Source organism: Narcine bancroftii, chromosome 10 (assembly GCF_036971445.1).
Source record: "Narcine bancroftii isolate sNarBan1 chromosome 10, sNarBan1.hap1, whole genome shotgun sequence".
In the NCBI taxonomy this organism is placed as follows: Eukaryota; Metazoa; Chordata; class Chondrichthyes; order Torpediniformes; family Narcinidae; genus Narcine; species Narcine bancroftii.
Window position 1 is genome coordinate 101,580,288 of NC_091478.1, and position 20,088 is coordinate 101,600,375.

Genomic DNA, 20,088 nt, shown 5'->3' on the forward strand with positions numbered 1-20,088 from the left:
ATGTGCAAAATAAGAGTCCTTGAATGAGGATCTCTTTGAGCTCATTGTTTATGAGTTTGAAAGTGGAGGGGTAGCAACTGTTCCTGAACCAGGTGGTTTGAGTCTTGTGGTACCTACACCTCTTTCCTGATGGCAGCTGTGAAAACAGAGCATGTACTGGATGATATGGGTCCTTGATGATTGCTGCTGCTCTCTGAAGGCAATGTTCCCTCTAGATTTTCTTGATGGTGGGAAGAGTGATGCCTGTGATATTCTAGACAATGTCCTCTAACTTCACAATCTAATCAAATCCTTCCCTACCTCACACGCATAACCATCTATTTTTCTTCCATCTGTATGCCTATTTAAGAGTCCTTTATGTGTTCCTATTGTACCAGCCTCCACCACCATCTCTGGCAATGCATTCTAGGAACACACCACTCTCTCTATAAAAAGAAAACTTACCTCTGACACTTCCCCTATACAGGAAATAAACCCTGGTATTTGGAATTCAAGCAACTGGCAAAAAAAAGGAAAATAAATGTTAAAAATTAAAGCAAAGGGGATTCAAATAATAGGTAAATTTAAAATTATAAAAGTGAATTTTCTCTGAAGAAACACATGAACCTTTGATGAAGAGGGGAGCAAATATTCAGTCAGCAGAATGTCTTGGTCGTGCACTGCCCGTTACAGCTGTTTGAATAAACTTGTGTGAAACAGCAATGGCGTCGTCCAGGATGAAGAGTAGGTTGATGCTGCTCGCGGTTGGCGTGACTCACTTAAAGTATCTCCTTATCTCTGGATATTAAGAGTTGCCTCGGTCAGAGGCTTTATCTGTAAAATTGGGGGAGGGGGGTGGTTAATTATCTATAATGTTATTGTTCGTTTTTCGGGCAGCTCCGTGGAGGGGGAGGAACCTGCAGATTCAGCAATGATTAAATGTTTTAGAAGAATGTGATGAAAATCAAGTAAAAGGCTTTAAGGTTTATATATTCACATACATGAAGTTTACTCAGTGTAAGTACAGTATTTTAAGTTGTTTATTCTGAAAGTAGGTGAATTAGTTAGGCATTGCAAGTCTCCAGCAACTGGAAAACACACTTATCCGCATCTACCAATCCCCATAGGTGCTGGATATCAGGGGTTTTACTGTACTTCCCTCCACTCACCTTAAACAGATGTCCTCTGGATTTTGCTAATGAGACCCTGGGGTGCTGGTTGTTTACTCTCTGCCCCTCTTTATCTTGTACACCTCTAATCCTTTGTCGCTCCAAAGAGAAAAGCTCTAGCTCTGTCAATCTTGCTTCTTAAAAAACATTCTCCAAACCAGGCAACACAAGAGCATAGACAATTATAGGAAGGAAGCTTGGGACATTTTATCACATTCAAGATTCTATTTGAATCTACTTTTGCATTATTGAGTGTGTCAGAGAAGTGGGTTCAATTCCATCCCGTATCATTTGATATGTCACATTTCCAATGATTCTGTTTGTACAGTGCAAGATTCCCAAAGTTTCTCTGGAGCCAAGACTCTGTACAACAATGATCCTAAGCCGTCTGAATCATTCAATCATCATTTTGTTAAATATTTTAAACAGTTATCTTACTATTTTCTAACCCTGTCAAAATTGCTACTGAAGGACATCTGGTTTGGGTGCCCAGCGTTCACAGCAAGCCACATATATGCGAGATTCCAATCACTGCACAAAAACAAGGTCGCCGTGCCAACGGAAACATGCATTAATTTCATCCAAGAGGCATTTGGCTTGAACTCAAATGTAGATTTCTGCCAATACAGGGTTTAACTCCATCCAGTCCGCACTTCCCTTTGGAATTAAAGCCTGCAGTCAACGATAACCATTTTTAAAGCTTGCTTTAATGCAGATTTAATTTAGTGGAGTCTACAATTCACACCAAAATCGGTGCTTTTGCGGCTGTAAATCTTTATGTAAAATAAAGGCCATACCATTAATTGATGAGAGTGATCCCTGTTGAGTCAAACAATCCATAGTATCACTCGATTGTGGTCTGGCAGGAAAAGAAATGAGCTTTGGCTTACTCCTTGTGCAGGCATTTGAGGTTTCTTGTATTGTGCATGGAAGGGTGTTGTGTTCCCATAGCATGCATTTGTAAATGGGTATTTGTCTTAATATGTGAACATAGATGTGTGGTTGCATTTGCATATGTGTAGTTGCATATGTTCCTGCAAATGTGTTTGAGGATGTATATATGTCTGTGCATACCATTGGATGCAAGCATTAGGAAAGTTTAGGGGATACGCTGGATGTTCCTCTCCCGAGGCCCTCTTCAGAATATTTGCTGATTCTGCCCACACTTCTCCCCCTTGATTTTTCACACAGCTATGTTGGTTTACTCACTATGCTTCCAGATTCTGCTGGTGTCAAACATAGAACCTGACTGATTTCTCATCCGGTCTGGCTCAGCTTCAGTGGCTGAAAAGCAGAAAATCTCACAAATATGCTACACTAATCAGGCAGTATCAGCGGAGGAAATGGCTGCAGGTTAAACAAATTTCCAGACTTGTGGAAAGTGGGAAGGGAGAAAAGAACACAGGGATATGCCTTGAAGGGTGTGGAGGAGAGAAGAGATTGAATGTCAATAGTACAAATCAAGAGAGGATTATTTTCAGAAATATACTAAGTGTTGCCATAATTCCATTTTTCTTCACGTAATGATGCCAAACCACGCTAAATTTTAAAAATAAAATACATTAATGTTGTAGAGAAACTTAGAAAGTGCCATATGCTGGAATCTTGAGCAAGAAATTAGTTGCTGGAGAAAACATTTCAACCCAGTCTCAATAAAGGGTACGGACACAAAACATTGGCTGATAATTTTGACTCATGGATGTTACTTGATACATTATGTTCCTCCCAGCAGCTTATTGTTTGCACCAGGTAACATTGATGAAAGAGGATGCACAATTACACTCATGAGACTAATTAATCTACAGCTTTGGAACATGGAAGGAAATTGGATCATCCCAAGGAAACACACAGTCCCAGGGAGAACGTACAAACTCCTCGCAAACAACGGTAGATTCGAACCTGGATCATGCACTGTAATAGCTTACGCTAACCCCTACACTGACTATGCTACCCAAATATTTTGGATCCTATTTAAAAGTGAGCCTCGTCATTGGAATCTGTTTAAAAGAAGCATCGGTTATTAACATCCCTTTTATAGAGAGAGTCTCCATACTATTAACTCCTTTAAAGTGGAAATCTGATGAGTAGCACAAACCATCTAAAAGGAGCTCAATAGAGAGTGTTCTGGCTGACTGCCTCAGTGTGGTATAGTTGTGTAGAGCAGGGGTGGCCAAACATTTTTGGATGTGGGCCACATACAGAAAAATATGAGTCGCGGGCCAAACGAGATTGTGCTGGCAGTTTTCAACCACCACCGGCTCATTTAAACAGGCCATTTAAGGCCTGTACAGAGCCAATGGAAGTTGCACTGCCAGTTGGACCCTGTGGGGAAAGCACTGAGACTTCGCTCCCTGCTGGTCAGCCATTTTTTTCCTTCACTCGCAGGCTACTTAAAAGTGGACAATGGGCCACATTTGGCCTGGGGCCATAGTTTGGCCATCCCTGCTGTAGGGCATCAGATTGGAGGTCAATCCGCAGGACTATAAAAGCAGCAGAGAAGATCACTGGGGTCTCCTTCTTGCCCCCCCCCCCATCAATATGATTTACTCTGAACACCATTTAAAGAGGGCTTGAAAAATCGGTCACCTTGTACACACCATCTTCCAGCTACTCCTGTCGGGAAAGTGATACAAAAATATTAGTGCCAGAATGACCAGGCTGAGGAACAGCTTCTTCCCAAGGGCAGTGAAACTGTGTACATGTGTTGAACTCGTAAAACAACTCCCCATGACTCATCTACTTAATAATATTTATTTTAATATACACATTGTCAGAATCAGAATGTCATCAACAAGTCATGAAATTCATTGTTTTGCTGCAGCATTAGAGGGTAAACATTCATATTATAACCGTCTTACAACATTACTATAAATAAAATAATAGAGCATGAAAAGTAAGGCAGTATTTGGTTCATTGATTATTCAGGAATCTGATGACAGGAGGGAAGAAACTGTCTTTGTGCTGTTGAGCGCTCGTCTTTAGGCTCCTGTACCTTTTTCCCGATGGTAGCAGAGTGAAGAGAGCATGGCCTGGGCGGTGGGGGTTTTTGAGGATAGAGGCTGTTTTTTTTTAAGACATCGCCTCGTGTAGATGTCCTCGATGGAGTGAAGTCTTGGTGCCTGTGATCTTGCAGGCCGAGTTAACAAACTGTGTATAAATATCATTTGTCCATACATGTGTGGTACCCTGTATGTGTGTTTGCACTGTGGACCCGAGAAAACTATTTTGTCGGTTTGTTCTGATACCATCTGACAAATAAAACATGAACTATCTCATGATAATTGCAGCCATATTGTGCAGATTATATATCTATTTTTTTCTTGCTTCTATATAACATTTCCTTCAGTTGGAGTCCAGGAGACATTGATGAGCATTAATCATCTCCCAGACAAAGAGGGACCATATTTGTAATAAGTCGTTCATGAAAGAATGATCTCAACTTGTTTTAAGTGATGCACTTATTTAATGTTGTTGTATTGGCTCAGGTTTCCAAGTCAAATCTCAGCAGTTAACTAAAACAAAATTTAGCATGAAATGGACAGAAATTGTTCACAGTTTTTACATGCTTTGTAATTCAATTCTAATTGTTAGGAGTATAAAAAAGTAACCAAAAGTACTGCCATGACTTCCAACAAACTTAGCAAACAATAGCGCTTGGAGATGGCTCAATGTTAGCAGTAGTTTTTGGTTTTTTTTTCTTTTCAAAATATGATCAAGATACCAGCAGAAGCTAACTCTGAATTCCGGGCTAGTGATCTGTACTGGGCAAGACTAAAACACAAAACAGAAGCAGATTAGGCCATTCAGCCTTCACACTATTTCTGCCATTCAGGAGGATTATGGATTATCCTGTGCCTCTGGTCAACTTTAGTTTGAAACCAGTATATCCCACACAATGGTTTTGCAGAGAGTTGCAACAGACCGTTCTCCAATCCACACAACCACCACATTCCAAAAGGTAGGTGAACCTTCCTTCTCAGATACTGATTTATGGACAAACTCATTTCATTTATAACAATGCAAAGGTCATCCACACAGCAATGAGTCCAAAGAGGGATCCCATCCATCCCATTCCCCTTTATTTCCCTGTACACTAGGGCAACTCGTTCTCTCTTGTGTGCACCCATCACCTCACCTTTGATTCACTTTTACCATTAGTCTCCTCTAATGTGTGACTTACACAAGGCAATTAGCCTCCCACCACAAATTTTGAATGTGGGGTAAGTGAGTCTACCTGGGGAAAAACTCAGCCAAGAGAACATGCAAACTCCACATGGTTTCAAGGTCAGGTTCTAATCCGGGTCCCTGGGATTTTAGACAGCATATCTTAACTATGTTCCCTCAGAGGCTTGAATCCACTGATTTTTTGACTTCGGGTATGAGAGAATAAAACATTGCATTTACATCACGCCTTTCATGAACCTCAGACTTCTCAAAGCATATGCACACTATTAATGTAAGGAATATGACATGCAATTAATGATTTCCAAACTTCAACTAAATGACAGATAATCCACATTTAGTGATGTCAGTTGAAAGGAAAAATACCCCTCTTCCTCAAATTAATGTCTCAAGTAATTTTGTGAGAGAGAGATCCTGCGGTACATTGGCTCAACAACAATTCTTCCAAAGGCGAGCATCTATTGAAAAGGCAGGACTTGTCCAGCATCAGGGACATTCAGCCTGGATCTTTTTTTGTGTTCATGTCTCGGGATTGACCCCTGATCACATTACTTCCCAGCCTGGAGAAAAGGAGTGCTTCCCACTGAGAAAAAAGATGGCAGAACAAGCACCACTTCCAAATATCCAACATCATGCAAAGTTTTATTTAACAATAGTAATTTGTCACCAGCAGGATTGCACAGCATACACAATGAAAGCAGCTGGAGTGATGCACAACAAACCCTTTGTTAACAGACCAGCGGAAAAGTGATGGGCATTTTAAGTAGATTCACTGCCAAAAATATCGTATGAGCTTGTAAAGAATTAGACATTGCTATAATGAAAGAAGGAGTACAGAAGGAAATTAAGGGTATTTTTTTTTTTTTTTCGCCTTTCTCTAAGCAGCTTGCAATCTCCTGAAGCAGAAACCAGCAATATGGTTCAGTGGCTTTTTTTATCAGATTCCGGAATGCTAAAGGACAGAATTAAAGCATCGAGTGAAGTTTAACTTAAAGACTCCCAGGTGGCATGATATGAGGCATTGTTCTTTTCCTGTCAGGTCCCTGGGATGAAAAGCTACACTACATCAACACTGCTGCTGTTGTTGCCCTGATGAAAGTAGGGACGGATTTTGCTTTGCTCCAACACAGTGCCTGCCACAGGGAGGATCTGTGCAAGAAGTCTAACCATGACATGATGTATTTAACCATATCAGAAGGCATATGCATTGACAAATAGAACCCCACTACCATCCCCCTTCCAAGCAAACCTGTTACCTCCAGGGTAGGATTAACCTAGGTGGCAGGAAGTCAATTAACTCAACGTCAAATCCTTCATCGATTATTTGAGTGAACTAAGAGCATCACCTCCTCTGGAGTCCTGTAGGTGACTTTGTGCTTCACAGAAATGCACACAACTTAAACTTCCACAGAACTAAACAGGAAGTCAGTGGAGATAATTTCCTGACTAGTTTGAAGCGGGATTGTCAGAAAGGTACGATTGTTCAGCTACTCAATGGACGTGGACTCCTCCCATGTTGCTCCATGACCATTATCAAACTGCAGAGAGGCATCGAGTTCAGTTTCAGATCCAACTTGTCAAGATTTTTAAAAAATTCCTGTGGGGATCAGTCAAAAAAAAAACATTTAATGCTCATCTCCAATTACCCCTGAACCAAGTGATAGGCAGTTACAATCCAACCACAATTCTGTGGAACCTGTCACCCAAAGGCCAGACTGAATTTTCTTTCCTTTATGATATTGCAGCAGTATTATGATCACCATTACCAACACTTCCCTCTTAATTTGAGATATGTTAGCTCATTTAAATAAATTCCATAGCAACCATGTTGGGATTTGAACTCGTGATTAAGATCATCTCTTAACTCTGAGGATTATTTGTCTGGAAATATAGCCACTTTGTTACTGTACTCTAGCATGGCAATGTGCATGAAATTTGGCACCAAGCATCCTGTTCTTTAATCTTGGTTGGCTGTGTGAAGGGTAACAAACTCCCATTTATCACAGGCGTCAATGTTTTCCTTAAAAAGAGAAGTGACCTCAGGCCGCTGCAAAACCCTCACAGAGTTCCTTGATGACACTCTCAAGTTAGCAAGAAGTTGCCACAGTCACATTAATATCCTGTCTTTCATTCACACAGGATGTTCCAAACCATGTTAGCACTTGTGTGACCACTCCTGCACAGTGCACCAGCTGATTCACACACAGCAAGAATCACAATGATACAGTAATGAGCACATAATCTTTCTTTTTAAATGATGCCGGTCAAGGAATGATCATTGGATAGGGTGCAGGGGCAAACTAGCTTATTCTTCAGATCCTCCGATGGGGATCCTCCACATGTATTGCAGAGGGTTGACACAAGCTTAGTTTAACAGTTCATTGGAAAACCAGCCCCGCTCAGGCTGTGTCACTCTCTGTTAATCTGGGTTGTATCAAAACTTTCCGGGAAGAGGACTGTACATTTATTATGATGCCAGATCTTATTAACAACTCTCATACTCCTTCCAATAAATCTGCAAGTTTATATGTCCTTCCCATGTATATGAGGGGTTTCCTTCCCCCCCCCCCCAAGAAAAATAGATGGGTGTTTGTAGGTTAATTAGTGCGTGTGGGTGGCGTGGAGTCATGGCCTGAAAGACCTGGAATAGTGCTGGATCCCCAAATTAAAAATTAATATTTATAGTGGCTGTGACATCAGATGAAACTGCAGCTGTCCCCAACTGACAAACACCATCCTTGAGTAGTCTAAACCCTAAAGATCACCAGAAACTCAACTTCACCAGCCACACCGTGGATCCAATAGCAAGTCAGAGGCTAGGTGTCGGAAGCTCCTCCACTTGCCTGGAAGAGCCTTTCCTGTTAAGAATGACTTTGCCCCCTTCAATTCTTTGGGTTCTGGGGTGGCTGATGAGGCCAATGTGGAACCTAGAAACTCTGGAGGGGAAAGGGGTACTTCAAGGGGCAGCCAAGAAAGTGCTGCATTCTTTCCATTATTCATTCTGGGGTCCTGTGTGCTCTTGGTGAATGGCCAACACTTCTAATGCCATCTTGAATAGTCCTTCCCCATTTTGAGTGGATTTCCACAAGTCCCTGAAAATCTAATACTATTTTCAGGATGCTTCAAGGACATCCTTATATTATTTTCTCTATTCACCTGGTCACGTCTGTTCGTGACAGAACTCAGCATAAAGTGTCAGTTTTGCAAGTATGGTGTTAGGCATGCAAAGTCATTTGAGAGCTGCATTACCCTTGGAGACAATAGACAGTTAAGATTATGTCCACTGTGCCTCTCAGTGTACTGAATCCACAGCATGAATTGAAGAACAACTGTTCAGCTACTAGAAGAGGGCAGTCGGCAACAACCATGGTATTGATAGCATTCAGCAGGGAGACTCTTCTTTGGACATCACAGTCAGATTGCTGTCCCTTCTTGGAAGTACAACACTGAGGTCCACTTGAAAATATCTGTTGTCAAAATGTGGAGGATTAATTTGTGTTGTCACTGAAGTTTCTTTCCTCCAACTTTCAGAACTTCGGCAGAGATAGTGTCAGCTGTCACTGTCTTGTGGTTTCTCAGTTGGAACTGGGCTTCTTTGAATTGTTGTGAAACTGCACCAGGGTGCTTCCTGCGGCAGAGAATGAAGGGCTATCTTGCCAAGGACCGAGCAACGATTGAGGGATCCTTTGAAGTATTCATCCTAGTGCATGCTGAGTGCCTCTTTTTCCTGGATAGGTTTGCCTTTATTCTTGGCTCTCTGAGACATGGACCAATCCTCCTCCATCCCACTTCTCCCCTCCTGTTGCCATGTAATCCCAGAGAGGAGCAAAAGAAAGAAAATAAAAACAAAACTAATGAAATGTCAACTCAAATAAAGAGTGAGGGGCCCAGCGGACCAAACTATTTCTCCCTCTCACACGGTGGCAGACTTTAGCTAAGGCTAAGAACTGGATTATCTGTGTCCACCTCTGCTTCAGAATGTTGCGAATTAATTGTGGGAGGCTTTGATAATTAAGAAAAACAGCCAAACTGAGAAGGGAAACACAATTAAAAGCCAGAGGTAATATTACTCAATTTTTACTGTAAATTTCAACCAGTCATATGAATTATCACAAGATAATGCCAGAAACTTCTTATTTATTTATTTTTCTGGTGCACGGACCACATCCTTTTGTGATCAATTCTTCTCTGGCTTGGCTTCGCGGACGAAGATTTATGGAGGGGGTAAAAAGTCCACGTCAGCTGCAGGCTCGTTTGTGGCTGACAAGTCCGATGCGGGACAGGCAGACACGGTTGCAGCGGTGCTATACAAATGGAAATTATTTTCACCATCTTGACCTCAAGTTTACTGTCGCACAACTGTTTCTTAAACACAAATTAAAATTCAAACCTAGAGCTTGCATCACTTTTCAAGTCCAAATTTATTGTCTAATACATATATGTAGATATTAATAGGTATACACACACACACATTAGTTCCGTTTTTTTGTATCAAAATAAGTGCTGTGAACTTAGAGTTAAAATGCTCTGGATCATGTTAATGGCTAGCTCACGATTCCTGAAAGAGTCACCAAAAGTGAGTGTTTGTTAAGAGTCCGCTGGATTAAAGCACCAGTACAGTACAGCACGTGTCCTGAATGTACTGAAACTTCAGGAGTAACCCTGGACTCGATACTAATTCCAAATGTCGGTGGGGGAGGGGGTTTCCATGAGATACTGAGTTGAAAAGGCTGGACTCAATGACTACGGAAGTCAAAAGAGATCACAGATACTGGAAGCTAGAATAAAAACAAAATGTTGGATGAACCCAGACAGTCAAGTTGCAACTATGGAGGCAAAAGCCAATATTTCTGGTCAAGATCTAGGAGAGGACAGAGAAGGAAGAGGACAAATCACCACTATATTTCAGAACACTAATGGGGGTGGAGGGTAGTAATATATGGTAACCTATGACCATGTCCTCCTTTGGAATGGCCACCCTAGGTGGGATAGAGACTAGTCGATGGACAGAATTATAGCACGTTCCAAATTATTCCATAATGGTAAATTGCCCACTAGAATCACAGTTCAATTTCACCAACTACTTCCTGGCCCATTTCAGAAAGCAGTTAAAAATCAACCACATTGTTGTAGATCCAAAATGACATGTAGATCAGAATGGGTGAGGAAAGAAGAGAGTGAACGAGATTTTTTTTTTTTTTTTAAAAAGAAAAATCCATGATCTCATCCACACCACCAATCCCATTGGATTTTTACTCCAATGTATTTAACGATATTAAGTTAAATTTCCCACGTACCTGTGTAGGAATTGAATACTTGACTCCAAATCATTAACCCAGGCTTCTGAGAAACATATGCAGCAGAATGACGACTCTATCCCAAAGCTTCGTCCTCTTTCCAGTTCTATTTAGAAGGAATGATGGCTCCTTCCCAGAGAAGTCATAAATGAACGATCAGGAAAACCACCAAAATGAACCAAATGGTCCTTGATTGTTAATACTCCCTATAGTCCTTTTCCCAATATTTCTCATTTAATCCTGTCAATTGAACCTACTTTCTCCTTAAAATGTTTTACATTGAGTGATGAGAATTCTTTGCAAAACAGGGCAGCACAGTCAGCGTAGCAGTTAATGCAATGCTTTTACAGCACCAGTCACCAGCGATTGAATCCGACACTGTGTGTAAGGATTTTGTGCATTCTCCCTGTGACCACATGGGTTTCCTCCAGTTTCTTCCCACCCTTCAAAGACAGAGAAGGTTGGTCAGTTAATTGGTGTATTTTGGCAGCAGAAACATGTGGGCCGGAAGGGGCTGTTACTGTGTTTTTTATTTATAAAAAAAAATTAAATTAATAGTTTCTCTGATTGCAATTGATGGCATTTGGAATCCAGATGAGGATACACAAGAGACTGCAGATGCTGGAATATGGGGCAAAACACATTGGATGGAGGAACTCAGAGGGTTCAATGTATTGACCATCTTCCCACTACATTCTCAGTTCTGATGAAGGGTCTCAGTCCAAAACATTCTTGATGTTTTTCCCTCCACAGATGTTGCCTGCAGTTCATTTTTTTTGTACATCTGGTAAACTTGATTCAAATCCACTTCCAGAGGTAAACAAGAAAGTTTGCAGATGCTGGGGTCTAATGCAGAACCCAAAAGTACAGGAGAAACTCTGCAGGTGACACATCATCAATGGAAAGTAAAAGGCACTTGACGTCTCAGGCATATTGAAAATCAGACAGGTGCGGAAGAGATAGAAGCTGAGAAGTGATGGGGAAGGGAAGAGAGCTAAGAAAGGTCTCTGAAAGGAGAAAGCAGGGAAGGAGTGGGTAGCTGGAGAAAAGGAGACAGGAAGGCAAGAGAGGCAAGGGATTGAAGTCTATATTGGTGCCATTTGGTTAGACTGCCATGTCAGGATACAAGGTGTTGTTCTACCAATTTGCAGGTGGCCTCAAAGTATACGAGGCCATGGACAGACACATAAGTGTGGAAATGAGATGTGGAAGTGTCAAATTCACCCTTAACGGCTTAAGGAACTCTCCTCTCTGATATTAGTTAAGGATCTTAACTGCTAAGTACTCAAGACTCGGTTCCCGATGGAATGACGTGCAAGATCTGCAGTTCTCCTCGAAGCTCATTGTTAATGCAGAATCAAAGAATTGCAAAGCACAGGGTGGGGTGGTTCTTCCTATCACACAAATGTTCACCCTTTGAAAGGAAGATCCATTTAGTTCCCCTTGCTCTTTCCCTGCAGTTGTTTTCTGTTCAATATAATAACTGTTCTCCTTTGAATGTTTCTGCCGCCACAATCCTTTCAGGGAATAAATTCCAGATAACAACTTGCCAGATAAAAGGATTCCCCGCACCTCCCCTCCATTTTTATTGCCATTTACCTACACCATAAGTCAATAACACTCACCATGTTCTCCACAAGAGGGGTGTCTGGGGCAGGGGGTGGGGAGGTAGTTAAACTCCTTCTACTAAAACAGAATCTTGGTTAGGCTTTAGATGGATTGTGACATGGAACACCAGAAGTGACGTGCAGAGCGCTTTATCTGCCTTTCATATCCTAACAAGTAATGCTATGGCCTTTGTGTTTTCAACTCTTGAGACTTAAGAAGAGAAATCTCAGATGACTTTCCATATCTTATGTTTCCATATTTCTGTCTTATATGGGAGGTCAATTGGATTCTGCCATTAATCTCATTCCTCTCGTCTTTTCTCTCCACATTCCCATCAACAAACATCCTCCAGATTCTACAACTCATATATGCACTTATAGTGACTTGCAGTCCACGAATTAACCATGCTAGTCTACATTTTTTTTTCATGGTCTTTCCCTTGAATGCATCAAATTTGCTTGCCTCAGAGGCACCCCTGGTCCATCATCCCAGCTGAGGAAGCAGGAGCGAGAGGAAAGCCAAGTGCCCCGGAGTTACACCAGGGCAGAATCACAGAGTGAATGAGCAAACTCTACACAGAGAGCATAACCCACCCCCAAACCCTGCCAAAATCAGAACTGAGTAGAGGTAACTGGACGTGGTGAAACAGCAGCTCTACTGACATCACAGGCACATCAGAAAAAAAGCACTGTACTTTTGGAAGGCACTTCACCTGAATAAGATTTAAACCCTGTCTAGGGAAAGTGCATTCTGGTTTAGTGCTGAAAGGAAGATCTACTGAGCTTGATATATATAAAAAAAACTGCATCATTCGCACATCACAGGAGGAGACATTTGACCCATATCATACTTCATTGATCCCACTCTCATTGTCTTTTCCCTACAGACCTCCTCTTTTTATTTTCAAGTAGTTATCCAATTCTATTTTACAGTCAAGTCTGCTCACTTCCATTGACCATCAACTCTAAATCATACCATTCAAGTGAAACAAATTTGCCTCGTCTTGCTTGATTATAGAGCAATATCTGTGTTCACTGGCCTTACTGCTGCAGAACTCCACAAAGTTCCTGCATACCCCTCTATTCAGCATCTTCTTAACCAGCTCAACTGCAGAGAGAACATCTTCAACTTCTCCAATTTCACCAGGTCAATGAAGTTTTTTTTTTAGCTTTGGCATTATCCACTCAGTCTCTTCTGCATTCTCTCCAAAGCACTGGCCTCTTTCCTAAAATGTGATGCACAGTGTTCAACACAACAGCAATTTAGGTAAATGCTAGTAATTGGATACATTTTAAGGACACAATTCCAGATCACGTGGTCAAGAAAGCAATTTTAGTAATGGTGCACTGTTAGTGAAAAGGCAATAAATGCATATATTGCTAGAAATTTGAAATAAAAACAGAATTCTGTTCAAGCACAAGCTGCCAGTATTTAAAAAAGACATTTTCTGTACTGACAGAGTCCTAATTAAATTGTAAGTTTTGTTTTCTGTTTAAGATGCTGACTGAATGTGGTTTCAAACAAGTCTAATTGTTTTTAAGGCAATAATGAATTAAATGTAGGTCTTATTTCTCATTTTACAACTTTTAAAATCTCTATCATCTGCCTTCTTTCCTGGGAATTGTGAACATCTCACTGTCCCATCTCGTCTCTCAGCCTCATTCCATATTGGATAGGTTGAATAAATTGCAAGTTGCTGAGTTGACAACTAACCAGGATTTCAATTGGGGTTTGGGTGGGGGGGGGGGGGGGGTGACACATCATTCAACTTCTGACCTGTTAGCATGTGCTCCTCCCACACCCCCCCCCCCGACCTTTCCTCCCTTCTCCCCTCCCTTCTCTTTTTATTCAGGCACCCGCCTGCCTTTTGTTCATACTCTGATGAAGGGCTGAGGAAATATTACTTACCTTTATTTTCTATGCATGATGTTTCTTCAGCACATTTGTATATTATATATACACACAGCACCCCCATTAACATTGTGAGTCAAGTCAAGTTTATTAATCAGCTGATTGCACAAGTACAACCCGATGAAACAGTGTACTCTGGTCCTCAGTGCAAAACATGCAGGCACGTGACTAGACATTTCTTCTTTGGCTTGGCTTCGCGGACGAAGATTTATGGAGGGGTAATGTCCACGTCAGCTTTAAGCTCGTTTGTGGTTGACAAGTCCGATGCGGGACAGGCAGACAAGGTTGCAAGGGAAAATTGGTTGGTTGGGGTTGGGTGTTGGGTTTTTCCTCCTTTGTCTTTTGACAGTGAGGTGGGCTCTGCGGTCTTCTTCAAAGGAGGTTGCTGCCCGCTGAACTGTGAGGCGCCAAGATGCACGGTTTGAGGCGACATCAGCCCACTGGCGGTGGTCAATGTGGCAGGCACCAAGAGCTTTCTTTAGGCAGTCCTTGTACCTCTTCTTTGGTGCACCTCTGTCTCGGTGGCCAGTGGAGAGCTCGCCATATAACACGATCTTGGGAAGGCGATGGTCCTCCAATCTGGAGACGTGACCTACCCAGCGCAGTTTGATCTTCAGCAGCGTGGATTCGATGCTGTCGGCCTCTGCCATCTCGAGTACTTCGATGTTGGAGATGAAGTCGCTCCAATGAATGTTGAGGATGGAGCGGAGACAACTCTGGTGGAAGCGTTCTAGGAGCCGTAGGTGATGCTGGTAAAGGACCCATGATTCGGAGCCAAACAGGAGTGTGGGTATGACAATGGCTCTGTATACGCTAATCTTTGTGAGGTTTTTCAGTTGGTTGTTTTTCCAGACTCTTTTGTGTAGTCTTCCAAAGGCGCTATTTGCCTTGGGAGTCTGTTGTCGATCCTTGCATCGGATGAAATGGTGCAGCCGAGATAGGTAACCTGGTTGACCGCTTTGAGTTTTGTGTGCCCGATGGAGATCTGGGGGGGCTGGTAGTCATGGTGGGGAGCTGGCTGATGGAGGACCTCAGTTTTCTTCAGGCTGACTTCCAGGCCAAACATTTTGGCAGTTTCCGCAAAACAGGACGTCAAGCGCTGAAGAGCTGGCTCTGAATGGGCAACTAAAGCGGCATCGTCTGCAAAGAGTAGTTCACGGACAAGTTGCTCTTGTGTCTTGATGTGAGCATGCAGGCGCCTCAGATTGACTAGACATAGCACACATACAAAGAAGCAACAGGTATCAGGACAAGTATTCGTATATACAAACAAATAAATAAATATAGTTTCATAAATGAGAGTCTTCGATGGTTAGTGGAAGCAGTTCCTTTGGTCCATTCAGGATTCTCATGGCCAGTGGGAAGAATTTTTTCCTCAGCCTGGTGGTCCTGGCTCTGACTAATACTCCTATATCTCTTTCCCAACAGGAGCAGATGACAGATACTGTGTGCAGGATGGAAGGGGTCCGCAATGATTTTGTGCACCCAGTAGATCAGGTCGATGGGGGCGGTGGGGGGAAGGGAGGCTCCAACGCTTCACTCTGCCACTCTTATAGTCCTGTGGATTGACCTTCAATCCATTTCTCTGAAGCAACCGTACCACAATGGGATGCAGCTGTCCAGGATGTTCTTGATAGAGCTTCTGTAGAAGGTTGCACCTTCCTGACAAGTGAGGAGATGTTGACTGTCCACGATAGGTCACTAGGTAAGTGAACAAGGAACTTGGTGCTCCCTACTACAGAATTATTGATGTGTAGTAGAGGGTGGTCATACCTGGTCCTCCTGAAGTCCACAATCATCACCTTGCTCTTCTCCACTTTGAGATCCAGGTTGTTACTCTCAAACTATTTCACAAAGTTTTCCATACCTTCTCTGTAGTGCGACTCATCATTTTTGCTGAAGAGGCCAACTACTGTTGTGTCATCTGCATACTTGATGGCACTGTTGGAGCTGGACCTGGCGATGCAGTCGTGGGTCAGTTGCATGAACAGGAGCGAGCTGAGCACACAGCCCTGAGGTGCATCAGGTCTCAGCGTGACGGTGCTCGACATTCTGCTACTGACCCGTAAGGAAGTCCAGCATTCAATTACAGAGAAGGATGTTGAATACCAGCAAGGATAACTTCTCCACCAGCTTCTGGAGAATGATCATAATAAATGCCAAACAAAACCCAATGAACAGCAGCCTGGCATATGAGGTGATGTTCTCCAAGTGGGTCAGGATGGAGTGAAGCAACAAGGCTCTAGCATCGTCGGTGGAATGGTTTCTTCTGTAGGTGTATTGAAGTGGGTCCAGCGTCTCTGGGAGACATAATTCTCCAGGTGGGTCAGGATGGAGTGAAATGTTCCCTTCAGCTTCACAATCACAAACTGAAATGAATAGAAAGCAAGGAGGGATTGCAACATAACTGAGAGGTAGATCCTTAACACTACCTTAAAGGTATGGAAGGTAATTGTATGACCAAGGGTGTTTTTGGATCAAACACGAGGTATCCTGGCAAATTCAGGGTTCGAGGCCATTCCTAGTTCCTAAACAAGCTTGAGAAGGTTCTGGTGAGATACATTTTTAAACTATTCCATTATTTGTGGTAAAGGTTCTTTCAGGATACTATTAATGGGGAATTCCACAATTTTACTTCAGCAATAATGAAGGAAGTGGTGATATATTCCCACTTCACCCTTACTTCACTGGAAGGGGCAGTACATCCATGTGTTTGCTAAGATTTTATAATAGTTGAGTAATTCAGCAGGGGCATTCCAGAATGAGGAGCCAAATGAACAACTCAAATTGGAGACAGGCATGAATTGAGCAATGCAGACATCTTGGAGGGCTACAGAATATTGCACATATTCTGGATATTATGGATAATATTGGGAACTACTGAAACCAAGTTGAAAATAAGCACAAGGAACCAAAAGCCAAGGTGGTGGAGAACAGTGAAAACTGGATGATGGGTAAACAGGACTCTGATTTAGGGAAGACAATCTTCACCCCGATATAAATTGGAGATAGTTTTCAGCTTTGCTTATTCATTCTCAGAGCAATCCACTCCCCTGACATCTCTCACTTCGCACGATGGTGATAATTTATCCAGCTTGTCACAGGCAATTGAAGAGCTTTGTCACAAGAGAAAGTTCCTTCTTGTGGATAAATTGACTGAATGACACAAAGGTGGCCAAGAAATTAATAGCTAATATTCATTGTAACCGAACTGTTGGACAAGCTTCAGAAATTTTGCTCAAAAGATTTCATTCTACTAATAATTATGATATACATTTCAAGTGAAAAGAGGGTTGGTGCGAGAACACAGCCTTGCTTCACGCCATTGTTAATGGAGAAGGGTTCAGAGAGCTCATTGCTGTATCTGACCCGACCTTGTTGGTTTTCGTGCAGTTGGATAATCATGTTGAGGAACTTTGGGGGACATCCGATGCGCTCTAGTATTTGCCAAAGCCCTTTCCTGCTCAATCTTCTTCAGCATGATGCTGAACCAAGCCATGAAAGACCCCAACAATGAAGACGCTGTTTACATCCGGTACCGCACGGATGGCAGTCTCTTCAATCTGAGGCGCCTGCAAGCTCACACCAAGACACAAGAGAAACTTGTCCGTGAACTACTCTTTGCAGATGATGCCGCTTTAGTTGCCCATTCAGAGCCAGCTCTTCAGCGCTTGACGTCCTGCTTTGCGGAAACTGCCAAAATGTTTGGCCTGGAAGTCAGCCTGAAGAAAACTGAGGTCCTCCATCAGCCAGCTCCCCACCATGACTACCAGCCCCCCCACATCTCCATCGGGCACACAAAACTCAAAACGGTCAACCAGTTTACCTATCTCGGCTGCACCATTTCATCAGATGCAAGGATCGACAATGAGATAGACAACAGACTCGCCAAGGCAAATAGCGCCTTTGGAAGACTACACAAAAGAGTCTGGAAAAACAACCAACTGAAAAACCTCACAAAGATAAGCGTATACAGAGCCGTTGTCATACCCACACTCCTGTTCGGCTCCGAATCATGGGTCCTCTACCGGCACCACCTACGGCTCCTAGAACGCTTCCACCAGCGTTGTCTCCGCTCCATCCTCAACATCCATTGGAGCGCTCACACCCCTAACGTCGAGGTACTCGAGATGGCAGAGGTCGACAGCATCGAGTCCACGCTGCTGAAGATTCAGCTGCGCTGGATGGGTCACGTCTCCAGAATGGAGGACCATCGCCTTCCCAAGATCGTATTATATGGCGAGCTCTCCACTGGCCACCGTGACAGAGGTGCACCAAAGAAAAGGTACAAGGACTGCCTAAAGAAATCTCTTGGTGCCTGCCACATTGACCACCGCCAGTGGGCTGATAACGCCTCAAACCGTGCATCTTGGCGCCTCACAGTTTGGCGGGCAGCAGCCTCCTTTGAAGAAGACCGCAGAGCCCACCTCACTGACAAAAGGCAAAGGAGGAAAAACCCAACACCCAACCCCAACCAACCAATTTTCCCTTGCAACCGCTGCAATCGTGTCTGCCTGTCCCGCATCGGACTGGTCAGCCACAAACGAGCCTGCAGCTGACGTGGACTTTTTACCCCCTCCAAAAATCTTCGTCCGCGAAGCCAAGCCAAAGAAAGAAAAAAAAAAAAACATTTCAAGTCCATTTGCTGCCTTTGTTTTCACTAATGTGATGGTATCACACTGGTATCAAGTTTGTTCTGACTTGTCAGTATAATTATTGTCCTATTGCACCTGATGCACAACAAGACTTATTTGTATTGAATCTTTCACATTGTTGAGGATATCCCAATGCGCTTTACTGTCAATAATGTCCTTTTGAAATGAATATATTAGCAACCAAGTTACATAGAGCAAGTACCAACCAACTTTTAACATTCAAAGAATTGCTGGATGATTGCCTGACTGACCATTTCTAACCATGGACCTGTAGAATTCCTCCACCGAGTCTTTGTCTGGTCAAGATTCTACCATTAGCAGCTTTTAACATAACAATTACAGCACGGAAACAGGCCATTAGGCCCTTCTAGTCCACACCGAACCAAACACCCCTTTCTAGTCCCACCTCCCTGCACAATGCCCATAACCCTCTATCTTCTTCTCATCCATATACCTGTCCAACCTTTTCTTAAATGATACAATTGACTTCGCCGCCACTATTTCTCCCAGAAGATCATTCCACACGGCTACCACTCTCTGAGTAAAGAAGTTCCCCCTCATGTTACCTCTAAACCTCTTCCCCTTAATTCTTAACTCATATCCTTTTGTTTTAATCTTTCCTCCTCTTAACAGAAATAGTCTATCCACATCCACTCTGTCTATCCCTTTCATAATCTTAAATACTTCTATCAAATCCCCTCTCAACCTTCTACGCTCCAAAGAATAAAGACCTAATCTGTCCAATCTCTCCCTATACTCTAGATGCTTAAACCCAGGTAACATTCTGGTAAACCTTCTCTGCACTCTCTCCACTCTGTTTATATCCTTCCTATAATTAGGTGACCAGAACTGCACACAGAACTCCAAATTAGGCCGCACCAACGTCTTATACATTCTCAACATCACCTCCCAACTCCTATATTCCATGCAATGATTGATAAAGGCCAGCATACTAAAAGCCTTCTTCACCACCCTATTAACGTGAGTTTCTACCTTCAGGGAACGATGTACCGTTACTCCTAAATCTTTCTGCTCTTCTGTATTCCTCAATGCTCTCCCATTTACCACGTATGTCCTATTCTGATTCTTCTTACCAAAATGAAGCACCTCACACTTATCAGCATTAAATTCCATCTGCCATTTTTCAGCCCACTTTTCTAAGCAGCCCAAATCCCTCTGCAATCCTTGAAAACCTTCTTCATTATCCACTATTCCACCTATCTTAGTATCGTCTGCATATTTACTAATCCAATTCACCACCCCATCATCTAGATCATTAATGTATAT

The 20,088-nt window shown here is 42.7% G+C and overlaps 1 protein-coding gene across 32 annotated transcripts in view; it reads left to right on the plus strand.

Moving 5' to 3' along the window:
• LOC138745038 (transcription factor Maf-like) overlaps nucleotides 1-20,088 on the plus strand; it is a 374,863-nt gene that overhangs the window by 284,541 nt on the left and 70,234 nt on the right. Inside the window, exon 3 of one of the 32 annotated variants that reach the window (XR_011345950.1) lies at nucleotides 877-947. The exons of the other annotated variants lie outside the window; for them this stretch is intronic. The gene's annotated coding sequence lies outside the window, so the exon portion shown is untranslated. The remainder of the gene's footprint in view (nucleotides 1-876; nucleotides 948-20,088) is intronic. 32 annotated transcript variants of the gene reach the window in all.